This window comes from Trematomus bernacchii, unplaced genomic scaffold (assembly GCF_902827165.1).
Source record: "Trematomus bernacchii unplaced genomic scaffold, fTreBer1.1, whole genome shotgun sequence".
Lineage (NCBI taxonomy): Eukaryota > Metazoa > Chordata > Actinopteri > Perciformes > Nototheniidae > Trematomus > Trematomus bernacchii.
Window position 1 is genome coordinate 1,322,613 of NW_022987560.1, and position 13,556 is coordinate 1,336,168.

Below are 13,556 nucleotides of genomic sequence, written 5' to 3' on the forward strand. Positions count from 1 at the left end.
ACAAAGCAGCGACGTGCAGTCAGGGGAGGCAGAGCCTCTCCTGTCATACTCCAATGTAACGGAAAAACAACTAAAGAAAAACTAAATAGTAATAATAATAAAATGTCTCCACTGATCTGTGTTGTAACAGAATATTTCGATTAAGGTCCAAATATAATATTTGTAAATCTGACTGTGAAAGAGTCAGTGCCTCACCAGCCATGAACCTCACCGAACGTCACTGATACAAAGTCATTAATACTAGACACACACGGATGGATGTTACCTCTCTCTCTCTCCTCTTCGTCCTGGTTCTTCAGCCTTTCTTCTCCTTGATAAAACACTGCCGTTAAACACACTAATCTCCGTTGAATGCCTTTACTTATGTTTACCGATCAGCAACGTGGTATAAAAAGCTACGAACAAAGAACGGGAGGCAACAAAAACACGGTTTAACGGATAGATCACCCTCCAAGGATAAACTAAGTCTTTGTATGTGTTTTAAAAGTCTCTTTAACACATTACATTCGGTATAAAATCTGTGTCAACGTCTGTTAGCAACGTCTAGCTTCTGAGGACCGGAAGCTAGAAACGGACCGCCGCAATGCATCATGGGAGTTTAGTTTTTCTTTTAAAAATAAATTCACTGCCTCCCTGTGGTGAAAAACGGTATTAAAATAAATATGAATTACAACAATAATAATAATAATATATATATAATAATAATAATATATATATATACATATGGGACTGGTATGGCGGATTTTAAACGTTGGAAAAATGTTTTTGTTTGTGATCTATGGGCATAGATATGTCTCATAATTATTTGTGTGAACATAAAAATTATTTGTGTGTAAATATGTGATTTGGAAATGTAAAACACAATCCACAAATGCATTTAAAAGATTTGCAAACTCACAAATACATTTGCAAATGTAAAACGGATCTGCAAATACGCTAAATATGTTCACAAATAAAAAAAGATCTGTGAATATCTCTTTAACATTTACAACTTTCGATCAGGCATTTGTGAATCCATTTTGTATTTGTCGACCAAAAATGCGCTTGTGGATCTCAACTCTGCTCGTGGATCTCACATTTCTGCTTGTGGATCGTCTTTTTACACACACGGAATTTTGAGACAAACTTTCCTCTGGTCTCAGCTCAAATTTACTCGTGTAACTCGGTTATTTTCGGAAACCACGTCTGGCCTGCTGATGACGACATTTCCGCATGATTTCAAAGTAAGAGCATGATGGCTTGTTTAATGCTCTGTTTTTTTATTATAATGAACAGCGAAACGTTAGATGCATTCTTTATCACCATCATCATCATCATCATCATCATGTTATGGTGATACAGTTAGTTTGTGTTAGTTTATTGGTTCAATACAGCATATATCGAGCACTTTCGTAGGCATTGATGTTGAAGTACAGGCTACGCCACTTCGGGTCCCGGGGGAGCAGCTGGCAGCGAAGCAGCCCAGAGATAATTCTTTCTTCATTGTTTTTTGGGATGAATGAAGTATCTATCTATGATATCTATCTATCTGTCTGTCTGTCTGTCTGTCTGTCTGTCTGTCTGTCTGTCTGTCTGTCTGTCTGTCTGTCTGTCTATATCTATCTATCTATCTATCTATCTATCTATCTATCTATCTATCTATCTATCTATCTATCTATCTATCTATCTATCTATCTATCTATCTATCTATCTATCTATCTATCTATCTATCTATCTATCTATCTATCTATCTATCTGCACCTGCAGAGTACAGGACTTTATACATTGTACATATTATATCAATCCTATAATATTTGTTTCTAACATATAATTTGAAAGTGCTTAAAACAAATGTGGGATATTCATTTGATAAAAGTAATTGACAAAGAAATTCACGATTGTCATATTTTATTATGTAGGATACAGAACTGGACTGTAGTCAAGTAAACGTACTTAATAACACATTCTAAATACGTGTTCTTTGCGTCAGTGTTTCGTTGTTATATTTTATAACCATATAAATTATTCAAACAATTAAAATACATGCCCTACCATTGATTGTGCACACTTTTGCCTGAAATGAATCTGCCACTGCCAGGCCCACGCACAGTCAATATAAATATAAGTAATTATATTCTTTCATCTGATTTAACCAAATGCTGATAGGTTATAGCTACTGAGTGTTCTAGTTTTACTCATGCAATAATGCATAACACAAAAACACTGCAGCCAGTAGATGGCAGTAGTACCCTCGGGGCTTAGAACGCTGCGTCGTTTTCATACAGTGATCGATCGACTTGGGCTTGCCAGACATACCTCGATACCAGTCTATGCTGACCAACTTTCAAAATGGACAACCCGAATCAACCGAATCAACCCCCTGTGAGTTCCATCTTTTTTAAATATGTTTTATTATATTTAAGATCCAGCGAATGTTTTTTAAATTTCATATTTTAAGAAGGTGTGTAATGTTTAGCATATTTCCCAAATTACTTTTAAGCTAATGCTACCTGGCCACATGCCTGTTAGCCAACACTAGCTAGCTTAACAGATAACATATTCAATGAAATTCTGAATTAAAATGCCTTCAATGTTTTTTGATAACACTTTAACTATAAATTCTACTTTATTTCATTTTTGTTTACACTTTTTTTACTTAAAATATGTCGTTACATGGACATGAATATGGTAATTATGCTTTCTAGGATTGATGTTGTTCTGTCTATTTTTGAGCATGAAGCTAACCCAAATATGTTAGTTGGTTGGTCTACAGACATGGAAAGAAACTGGGGTTACGTATTGTAACCCAGCTTCTATGAGTATAGGCTTCGCCCTCTAAGGCTATCGCTATTGGGTAATCCCACTGCACGTGTGCAGCACTGACAGACTTCATCCACGCCCACCTATGACGTGGGCCCCACCTACGGCCTCACTTCCGTATAAATAGGAAGTAGGCCCGACCATCTGCTCCCACGCCAACAGCTTTTCTTCAGCTATTCACGGAGCCAGTGGGGCCCGAACCTTAGAGGGCTGCGCCTATACTCATAGAAGCTGGGTTACAATACGTAACCCCAGTTCTATTTCGTATAAGGCTTCGCCCTCTAAGGCTATCGTTATTGGGTTAAGGGCGAAGCAGGATGTAGTCCACGCCCCACTGGTCCGTCCGTTACCAGGAGCACAAAAAACACACCTACTCAATTTAATAACCCATGTCCATTGCGCCATGCGTAATGGAGCATCACAGTCCCTGGAAATGTAGCATTTAAAATGAATATTCTCCATGAGGGAATGAAGGTGAATATCTGTCGTTATAAAAAGTAGAGACCAAAGTCCCACTTGTTACAACGAAAAAAGAGAGGAAACAGGGCAGCTCTCTGAGTGCCGACAGGCAGGAGAGAGGGCACACAGTTGTGTCCCCGACATTACTCACTCTGACAGGACATTCAGTACTGAGTGTGTCAGAGAGGAATGGGAGACATCCCTCAAATAAAAACGAATAAAAGAACAGGGGGAAGACCAAGATGCCGCAGTGCAAATGTCTTCCACTGTCGGTCCTCCGTGCAACACCGTAGAGGTTGATACAATTCCTCTGGTGCCGTGCGCTTGATGTTCTCCGGAGGATCCGCCCCAGAGGAGACATACGCCTGTGACACAGCCTCACACAGCCAGTGTGACAGGCGTTGTGCAGACAGAGGCTGCCCCATTGAGCGCTCTCTGTAATGCACAAACAGACGCTGGAAACTGCGCAACACAGCCGCGCATGCCGTATAGCATGACAGCGCGCGCACGGGACGGAGGAGATGAGATGTGGCTTCCTCCTCTGATGTGTGAGGAGGAGGAAAAAAAAACCTCCAAAGTTATCACTCTTGATCTAAAAAGAGACCTGTGATAATTTTTGGCATAAAAACCAGGCTAGGGCGCAAAACAGCTAAGCTGCCATCTCCTTGGATCTGGAGACATGACGGAGCCACAGAGAGAGCAGACAAATCACTCACCCCTTTTAGCTTATGTCAGAGCCAAGAGCAGAGCTACGTTGGCTGACAAGAACTTTTAGGGGGACCTGATCTAAAGGTTCAAATGGAGCTTTTCTCAGTGCGCGTAACACTAAAGCCAAATCCCATTGAGGCGCCAAAGCGCGTGACACAGGTCTGAGTCTCTGTACTCCCCGTAGAAAACGTTTTGTCAGAGGGTGACTAACACCGTGCTGACACCAAACCTACGTGGCAAGATGAAATGGCAGCAGCATATGTTTTGACCGTGCTATAAGCCAGTTCCTGTCCAGCAACAGCTGGAGGAACGACAGCACGTGAGGCAGGGTGACCGTAACGGGGTCCAGGCTTTTCCCTACATGTCAAACGGAACGCTGTCCATTTGGCTGTGTATGATGCTCTGGTGTGTGAAGCAGCTGCGCTGATTGTACACCTCCCTGGCGATTTATGTAGGCCGCCGCTGCTTTGTTGTCTGTTCGAATCAACACATGTTGATTGTACCGCAACGGGGCGAAAAAATGCTGGATTACTCTCCATACGAAGAGTAATTCCAGCACGTTTATATGGAGAGACATATGAACCGGCCACTGTCCCCGCCCTGCCTGCGACATGCACGTTCCTCAGCCTGCGAGAGATGCGTCTGTGAACACTGCGGTGTGTGACGTCACTCTGCTCAGGGGCACCCCCACTGACAAGACGTGGAGATTTTTCCAATAGGTTAAAACCAAACCCAGGGAAGGAGGAATGTACACCATGCGTCTCCTCTGACGCACAGGGTCGATGCGCAGGCGAATAAACCACCTCTGGAGTCTCCTCAAGTGAAGGAGACCCAGGTCGATCATCACGTGACCAGCTGACATCATGTCTAAAAACTGTATCACGGAGAGGGCTGTCACCGCCCCGCGGGGTGTGACGCGCCGGAGGAGAGCTGTCACTTTCTCCCCTCTCCGCTGTGAGAGTCGCGCTCTCATGCGGGCTGAGTTCAATTCCACTCCCAGTTAAATGATAACCTGGGAGGGAAGAGGACAGCTCTTCTTCCATTTGATAATGAAAACCCAGGCTTGACAGATGCTCCAGCACCTGTTTGATCGTCAGCATGGGAAAAGGCCATTCCCTTGTTGAACACTGACAGATCGAGGATGGGTCTCATTCCCCCCGCCCCGTCTCCTTCGGGACCAGAAAATAGCGGGAGTAAAAACCCCTGATTTTCTTCCCCTTGAGGAACCCTGGAAAAAGGCTTCCTTTAACAGAGTTCCTGCCGCTCTGCACGGAGGGCGAGACACTGTTCCTGGGATGACAGGGTTCCCTGTTATCCTGTAGAACTGCGGGGGGGGAGAGGCGAACTGCAGAGACTACCCTCTGCCCATCCGCCTCTTATCCATCTGTCCATCAGACACACACGCTGCCACCCTGAGTAATACTCTGATAGCGCCGGGTGTACATTCTCTGGATGTGCTGTGGTTAGTGGCAAACCATGCCAGAGCCCTCCACACACTGCATTTCACACAGGCTCTCATTATGTCGCCGTTTTAGGAGAAGTCTCGTAAACCGCGCGTTCACGCTCAACACCACTAAGGGATGAGCGGAGGTGTGTGCAGTGCTGTCCCCATGAGGCGTAATAATGGCCCCTTTGATCCATTAATGGAGGGGGCGTAGTCATCCGACTTGTGCCCTCCACTCGGACCCATGAATCAAGGGCTTCGTCCACGGAGTAAACCTCCTGGACTGCCCAATCATCCTCGACCGCAGCAGCAGCAGCGAGAGCGTCCGCTCTCTGCTGTTTGAGGGCCAGAGGGAGATGGGTACCTAGTGAGCATGACACCTGGGGGGCGTGAGCTCATTACGACCGTGGGTAGGAGGTACGTCTGAGACAGAGGAAAAATCCGTGCTGCCTAATAACCGTACGGTTTAAGGTAGACGAATTGAATAGTAAGCCCTGCTGTTTTATTAACTGATAAGTTAAAAAACCCAGCCGGCTTAAGCAGCGAGCCATGCTGCCAAGTAACCAATAGGATATTGGCAGCCGGCTTAACCGGGGAGCCTTGCTGCATATTACAGTACTTCCCTCTGTCCATCGAACACACGCGCCGTCCACTCAGCGTGCGAACCTGCTCTGGATGTGCTGTGGTTGTCATGGTGACGAGCCACGCCAGAGTCCTCCAGACGCTGCATTTCACACAGACTCTCATTTATGTCACGTTTAGGAGAAAGCTCGTAAACCGGACCTTGAGGTGCGTTCACGCTCAACACCCCTAAGGGATGAGCGGAGGTGTGTGCAGTGCTGTCCACATTGTAATAATGGCACTCGTGGGCTCATTACAACCGTGTGTAGGAGGTAGGTCTGGGACAGAGGAGAAAAACCGAGTTGCCTAAAAACCAATAGGTTTTAAAGACAGCTGATTTATGCAGCGAGCCATGCTGCCTATAACCGAAAGGTTAGGGGCAGCCGGCTTACCCGGTGGGCCTTGCTGCATAATATTAACCATCTGTCCACCGAACACACGCGTCGCCCTCTGAGTAATACTCTGAGAGCGCGCAACATGCTCTGGAAAGTGCTGTGGTTGTCATGGTGACGAGCCACGTCAGAGCCGGAGGGGGCCTCCACACGCTGCATCTCACACCGGCTCTCACCCTGTCTCTGTTTAGGAGTGTTAAGGCTCGTAAACTGGACATTGAGGCGCGTTCCCGCTCAACCCTGCTGAGGAATGAGCGGAGGTGTGTGCAGTGCTATTCACACAGTGCGTAATAACAGCCCTGGGCTCATTACGACCGTGTGTAGTAGGCACATCTGGGACAGAGGAAAAAACCGTGCTGCCTGCTAACCGACAGGTTAGGAGCATCAGGTTTAAACGGCAAGCCCTGCTATCTAATAACCGCCTGGTTAAATACAGCATGGCTTGTGCCGCGAGCCCTGCTGCCTGCTAACTCACAGGTTACAGCCGGCTCAAATGGCGAGCCCCGCTGTCTGTTAACCGACCGGTTAACCCCAGCTGGCTTATGCACCTCCACACGTTGTATTGCCCAGCGGCTCTCATCATGTTGCCGTTTAAGAGAAGGCTCGTAAACCGGACATTGAGGCGCGTTCACGCTCAAACCCGCTTGAGGAATGAGCGGAGGTGTGTGGAGGCATATCTGTGACATAGGAAACAAGCCTGTGCTGTCTAATCAACCGACAGGTTTTAAAGACAGCCGGTTTGTGCCGCGAGCCCTGCTGCCTAATAACCGATAGGCTATGAGGCAGCCGCTTATACAGCTTTTTTATGTCATCCGGAGGAGAGCTCTCCTGAACCGGGGGAACGGGGAGATCTCATTAGGCGGCTGCCTTTCCGATGATCTCCGGGAGTTCCTGGAGAATACCGCCTATACGGCAGATCCGAGATGGCGGATAGAGGGACCCGGTGACCCGGTGTCAGCCCGGTAGCCGAACCCATAGGCTCGGCTGTCGGGCTGACAGTCTCCCCCGTCCGGAGGAGAGGGAGGATGGGGCCGGGGGAACCACATGGTGATCCGTGAATGAAGGGGAAGAAGTTGTTCTGACTGCTGCCCGCCACTCGGATTCAATAAATCAAGGGCTTGATCCACAGAGTAAGACTCCTGGACTAGCCAATCATCCTCAGCCGCAGCCGCCAGAGCGTCCGCTCTCTGCTGTCTGTGGGCCAGAGGGAGACGGACACAATGAGTGCACGACACCTGGGGAGTGAGAGCCGCGTTTGCGTGCTCCCATCCCCGGCAGTACTTACCTGTATCGTCTGTGTAAAGCCGCTTCCTTTCTCCCTGGAGCGAGCCAGCCACAGCCGGTCGTAACTCATATGTCGGGCTGACCCCGAGCCCCCGCCCTGTCTCCCCCGTCCGGAGGAGAGGGAGGATGGGGCCGGGGGAACCCCATGGTGATCCGTGAATGGAGGGGAAGGAGTCGCCTGACTGCTGCCCGCCACTCGGATCCCATAAATCAAGGTCTTGGTCCACGGAGTAAGACTCCTGGACTAGCTAATCATCCTCGGCCGCAGCAGCGAGAGCGTCCTCTCTCCGCTGTCTGTGGGCCAGAGGGCCAGTGCTTCTGCAACGGAGTGCTGAAGAAAAATGGGAGCAGATGGTCGGGCCTACTTCCTATTTATACGGATGTGAGGCCGTAGGTGGGGCCCACGTCATAGGTGGGCGTGGATTAAGTCTGTCAGTGCTGCACACGTGCAGTAGGATTACCCAATAGCGATAGCCTTAGAGGGCGAAGCCTTATACGAAATAGAACGGTTGTGTGTAACTATATCCAGCACACATATCTACCTTATTATCCCGCCAACAAGTTATCTGCACAATTACCTAGTAGCGACTTAGTAGCTAAGACTCATATTGGTGTACATTTTTAAAGCTAAGCAGCAATATTAGGTAGGAACAAATATTAACAAAACACCTCCTTGAGCCAAGTGACTTAACAAAAATACAAACAATGTGGACCGATGTGAATTACAGTGTTAAAGGACCAGCATAGCCGCTAAGTGAGTTTACGTGATGAGCAAGTTTTTTCCTGTAAAAATCACGGCTCCGACTCAAAAATTATTCAGCAATCAGTACCATGTTCAGATTTAGATTTTAACGAAGTACAGTATGTGAATAACTTGAATAACTATGCTCATGTAAACACCCTATCCCAAATATGATCATTACCATAAACTCATAAGCCGCATGAACGGGTTATATTGTCCATGTAGACAACAGAGACAAAGCAATGCAAATAAGTTAATTGGTATATTCTGTGTCATTTAACAACTTTTTGAATTACCTTGGGAAATCCTCAAAGTAATATACTCAAAGTAATTTAATTAACATGCATTCTTTTTCACTGTTGATTGTGTATTTGTATCCAATAGGACCTAAAAGATGTCGAGGCACTGGCCTTAAACCTGGTTGAGCTAATTGGCCGAACCATTGGGGCTAGTGCAATAACCCCATCCCGTAATGTCACAAATTCTTCTGGAAGAGGGAATTCTTCTGGAAGAGGGAATTCTTCTGGAAGAGGAAATTCTTCTGCCGCCCACCCGCTTCCTACTGCTGCTGCTGCCACTCCTCCCCCTGCTGCCACTCCTCCCCCTGCTGCCCCGCTGCCTAGTACTTCAGGGATTCAGGTTGAGATGGCAAGGTAATTGTTTAAGTTGCAATATATACAGATCTGAAATAATCCAGTTCTTCAATAAGATGCTGTGCATTTAACTCACCATCTCATTCCTTCTTCATTGCTTTAGACTTTTCCCTGGACACTTCGGAAGAGGTGGACCAAGACCAAAAAGAGGCCAAAAAAGATTTGCACATCCTCCAAAACCCAGGATGGCAAAAAGTGTGAAACTCAGTGTTGTCGATCTGCCAAGGCCATCAAATAAAACTCCAAATGCAAGCACCGAGTTGAAAATGATGCGGGCTGGCCTTGGCAAAAGATGTGCGCTAATCCCAGAGGATGCTGACCATAGTGAGGTACAACCAAGTTTAATAATTTTTTATATTAATTGGAATGCATTTAATCCATATTTGCATTCTTACATTCAGATCCGTGCTATCTTTGAAATGGAGTTTCCCAAGCTGGAGTCCCTCAACGGAGATTGGCTGTTCTATAAGGCTACAGGTAGAGGTGTGAAACTGCCACAAACTGTTCTTTCTGTTGCCGTCTGGCAGACGTTACCGCAGCATCCTGGCAAAAACAAAAAGATTCTGAGACAGTTTCTTCCCGTGGGCAGTGAGACTGTTAAACAATTGAACTGCTGAAACAATTTCATAACATTCATCTGCTACTTAGTAATATATATCTACTATCTAATATATATCATTCCAATAACTTGTATATAGACTCGTACTGCACTATTCCACTTTATTTTAGAACTATTTTTCTTTTTGTATCTATCTGTATTATTATGTTGCATTGTTGGAGAAGCCTGTGACCTAAGATTTTCAACGACATAATTACTCTGTAGCTATGTTAGTTTGACAATAAAGAACCTTGAACCTTGAACCTTGAACCTTGTTATATTAATATCGGGAACACATAATTATTTTTTACCACATTTAAACATTGTTAACCAATGTATTTACATATTTTATTTTATTTAAGGTGGCAGTGGCCAAAGAAATCTTACGGTAATTACTCCAGAACTCGAAGGGTATACTGGAACTCAACTGAAGAATGTCTCCAGCGGAGGAAAAATGACCCTCTACATTGTCCCTCAGCAAGGACATCTGGATGATTCTCCACTGCCTTTCAATGCTCCAGAATTTTCCAAGATGCCAAAGTCAACGTGTCGCAAATGTGGACTGAGCATGCCACTCCAACTCCTCGGCATACATTTGGAGGAGTGCAGAGACTATGTGAGTTGATAAGCCTACATTTACTTGAATAAGCCCAAAATTAATTAATTAATTAATTAATAATTATGACATAAGATTTTACAAGTAATACTTTTATTTCCCAGAATGCTGAATCCGATGAGTTTGGGGACACTGACACTGATGAGGTTTTGCTGGTGTCATCCTCAAAGGAAACTGTTGTGGAGGTCATATCATTTATTACATTCCCTTAGATCTTTATCTTAAAGTGACTAACTTTTTGTTAGACCCAACACATTTCACATCCTTATCTGAGTTTCCTACAGGAAAAAAAAAAATTCAAAGAGGATGTGGGAATTCAATAAAGTGTGTAGTTCCCTGGGGGTTTTCTTCTGTTTATTATGAAGCATATTAGGCAATTAAATACAGATACAGTTTATTGCCAAGTGTAATTTTACTTAAGTATTTAGCCTTGGTCTTAGGAGCATACAATAAACAAATGATGTCATTATTTTTCAAATTGCTTTTCTTTTCTGCGCAGACCAATTGTCCTATTTGCAGTTCAACAGTCCCTGCTGAATTCTTAGAAATTCACGCCAGCACATGCGGGGAGAGGTAAATAAAGCCAACATTTTTTGTTTGTCAAATGTATGTTGTCTGTTCTTGAGTGTATTTCAACGTTTAAGCCAATTTAACAATAAATACTTTGTTAAATTATTTAACAAACATCTAAACATATTTCCAGTAACCACCCCGCTGAAACAAATCAGGGCTCAGAGGAAAGCCTATATGGACAAGCAGATCACGGGAATGAAGATTGTGTGGCTGGACCGTCACAGATTTACACAATGGCTCCTGATGCAGACTTGGTTTTTTTGGTTTGTATTTTCCACTGCGGATAATTATAGCATCCATTTTCCCATGTCTTTGTTTTCTCCGGTGTAATGCAAACTTTGTGTTAGTACTTAAATGTTATAACCCTCTGATACCCAAAGCAGTTTTTTGTACGAGGGATAAATGTGTTATTATCCCCTAACATTGTGTATTTGAAGAATTGTGCATTCTGGGGTCCCTAACAGTCATGGAATTGCATAAGTTAGATATAACAAAAAAGCTGAGACATTTGTTGATTCAATAAGCTTACTTGTATTTATGTGCGGTGATGTTAGTTCCCATTTAGTCATTTCATTTTAATGACGCTTAACTTGACCTAGCTGTATAAAATGAGTTGCACTCAGGTTTATTTATTCATTTATTTAACAGGGACAGTGCACATTAATCAACATTTCTGTAAATGCGCCAGTTAGCCAAGAGGTTTTTTTCAGCATCAAGTCTAATTCAAATTGTAAATTATATTTAATTGTAAATGTAATGTCAATCATGTTCAATCAGATCTATTCATGTAGCGTCGCTCACGTAAGTGTACCAGGTTAGTAATGTTGTCCCTTTATGTAGGGCATCCTGATCCCAATTGGACCATGCTGATAACTTAAATTACCATTTTTCAAATTGCACTTCAATGAATTGGTCCATTTAAAATGCTTTCACACTGTATTTTCAGCATGGAAGACTGTTGCTGACCCTCAGAGGGCCACTGAAGTCTTCAGGAGGAATTTGCTTGGCCAGAGGGAGGAGATGGCTCCTCTTCGGTTAAGCATTGACATCCGTGAAGATGTGGACAAGCAGGAGATGGCCATAATAAGCTTCTATAAAAGCCGACAAACTAAGTGGTCAAGGCCCTTAAGATAGACTTTAGAAGGTACATACTACAATTATTTGGTTGATTTCATTCTGGTTTAGTTGTCTCCTGTCTATCATTTAAGTGCAATTAATTCTATTTTGTAGGGGATGTTGCCACTGGAGATGGTGTGACCCGACACCTTTTCAGCCTGATAATCAAAAATCTCCAGCACGGGTTCCACATCAACTTTGGTAGATGTTCAAATTCATTTATTTATTTTGTTTCCAAGGGTCAAGACGTTCTATCGTAGTAGTTGAGAAAAACACCACAGGACAAGACACACTAGATAAAAAGCCACACATACAGGTGCACAAATAGTAAAAAAAACAATACACAAAAAACAAGTACAAGTAAGTGGTGGATATCTGATATAGAAAAAAGTTACAATATTAGTGAAACAAAACATTAAACTTTTTTTTTTGTTTTCCATCTCATATATTTATTTTACAGGTAACTCCAACACTACCTTGCTGTTTGAGGGACAGCAGGACCACCTAATTCCTTCAACCTCACAGATATTAGTCGAGAGCGACCTTTTTCTTATGGCAGGCAGGATGATGAGGCATTCTTTCATTCATGGTGGTCCCGTGTCTATCTGGTCTCTGCCCAGCCGTTATTCACGTGTTGCTTGGGGGAAACATGGACACAGCCACAATACAGCTGGAGGATATTGCTGACCTGGACATCCGACAGACAGTTGGGCTGGTATGTATAACAATTTAATAACTTTCCCATGTAAATTGAGTTTACTAAATAGGTCTTCGACTATCACTATCTGCATAATGGGAGGACAGAAAAATAAAATGTCGTAAGTAATTTCTTTCAGCAATGAGTTACTAAGTAAAGTAAGGGATTACTGCTTTTTTAAGTAACTAGTAATGTGTAACGCATTACTTTGTTTGAGTTACTACCCCAACACTGACTAAATATCAATTAATCCGTTGACTATAATTATTTGATTACCAAAGCTTGATGGAGAAAGTCAGCTCAGTGAGTCTGACAGGCAGGATGTCACAGCATTGGCACTCACATGGGACCTCCCAGGGGTCACTGTGGACAACAGGAAATGGCTTTTCTACAGAATGCTGCAGATGGCACACACACACACACACACACACACACACACACACACACACACACACACACACACACACACACACACACACACACACACACACACACACACACACACACACACACACACATGTATCAGCCTATTCATTCAAACGTTACCCATGTCTACTGTATGTCTTCATAATATTATTGTCAAGCCTTAGTTTGTATCATGGCTTATTAGGACACCCAACATGTTATTGTCGGTCCAGTTTAATGCACAACTGAGTTTTATATATGGAGTCCCTGCTCTGCTCTGTCTCTCCTTTAGTGTCCTGTCTCTTTAGATAAGGGGTCCTTAGACAACATTGAAGAACCTGGCTTAGAATATAAATAAATATGTATTCATTCCAACAACTATGTTATTACTAACGTAAATCATATACTGTAATAATTTACATGGTAATAAACATAATATTGCAATTATT

At 43.8% G+C, this 13,556-nt stretch overlaps 1 protein-coding gene across 2 annotated transcripts in view; it reads right to left on the reverse strand.

Annotated features, from left to right (window-relative positions):
- The window catches only part of LOC117477330 (zinc finger protein 420-like), a 199,165-nt gene that overhangs the window by 152,773 nt on the left and 32,836 nt on the right, over window positions 1–13,556 (reverse strand). Inside the window, exon 1 of one of the 2 annotated variants that reach the window (XM_034124013.1) lies at window positions 266–547. The exons of the other annotated variant lie outside the window; for it this stretch is intronic. The gene's annotated coding sequence lies outside the window, so the exon portion shown is untranslated. Of the gene's footprint in view, window positions 1–265; window positions 548–13,556 lie in introns of those variants that run through there. 2 annotated transcript variants of the gene reach the window in all.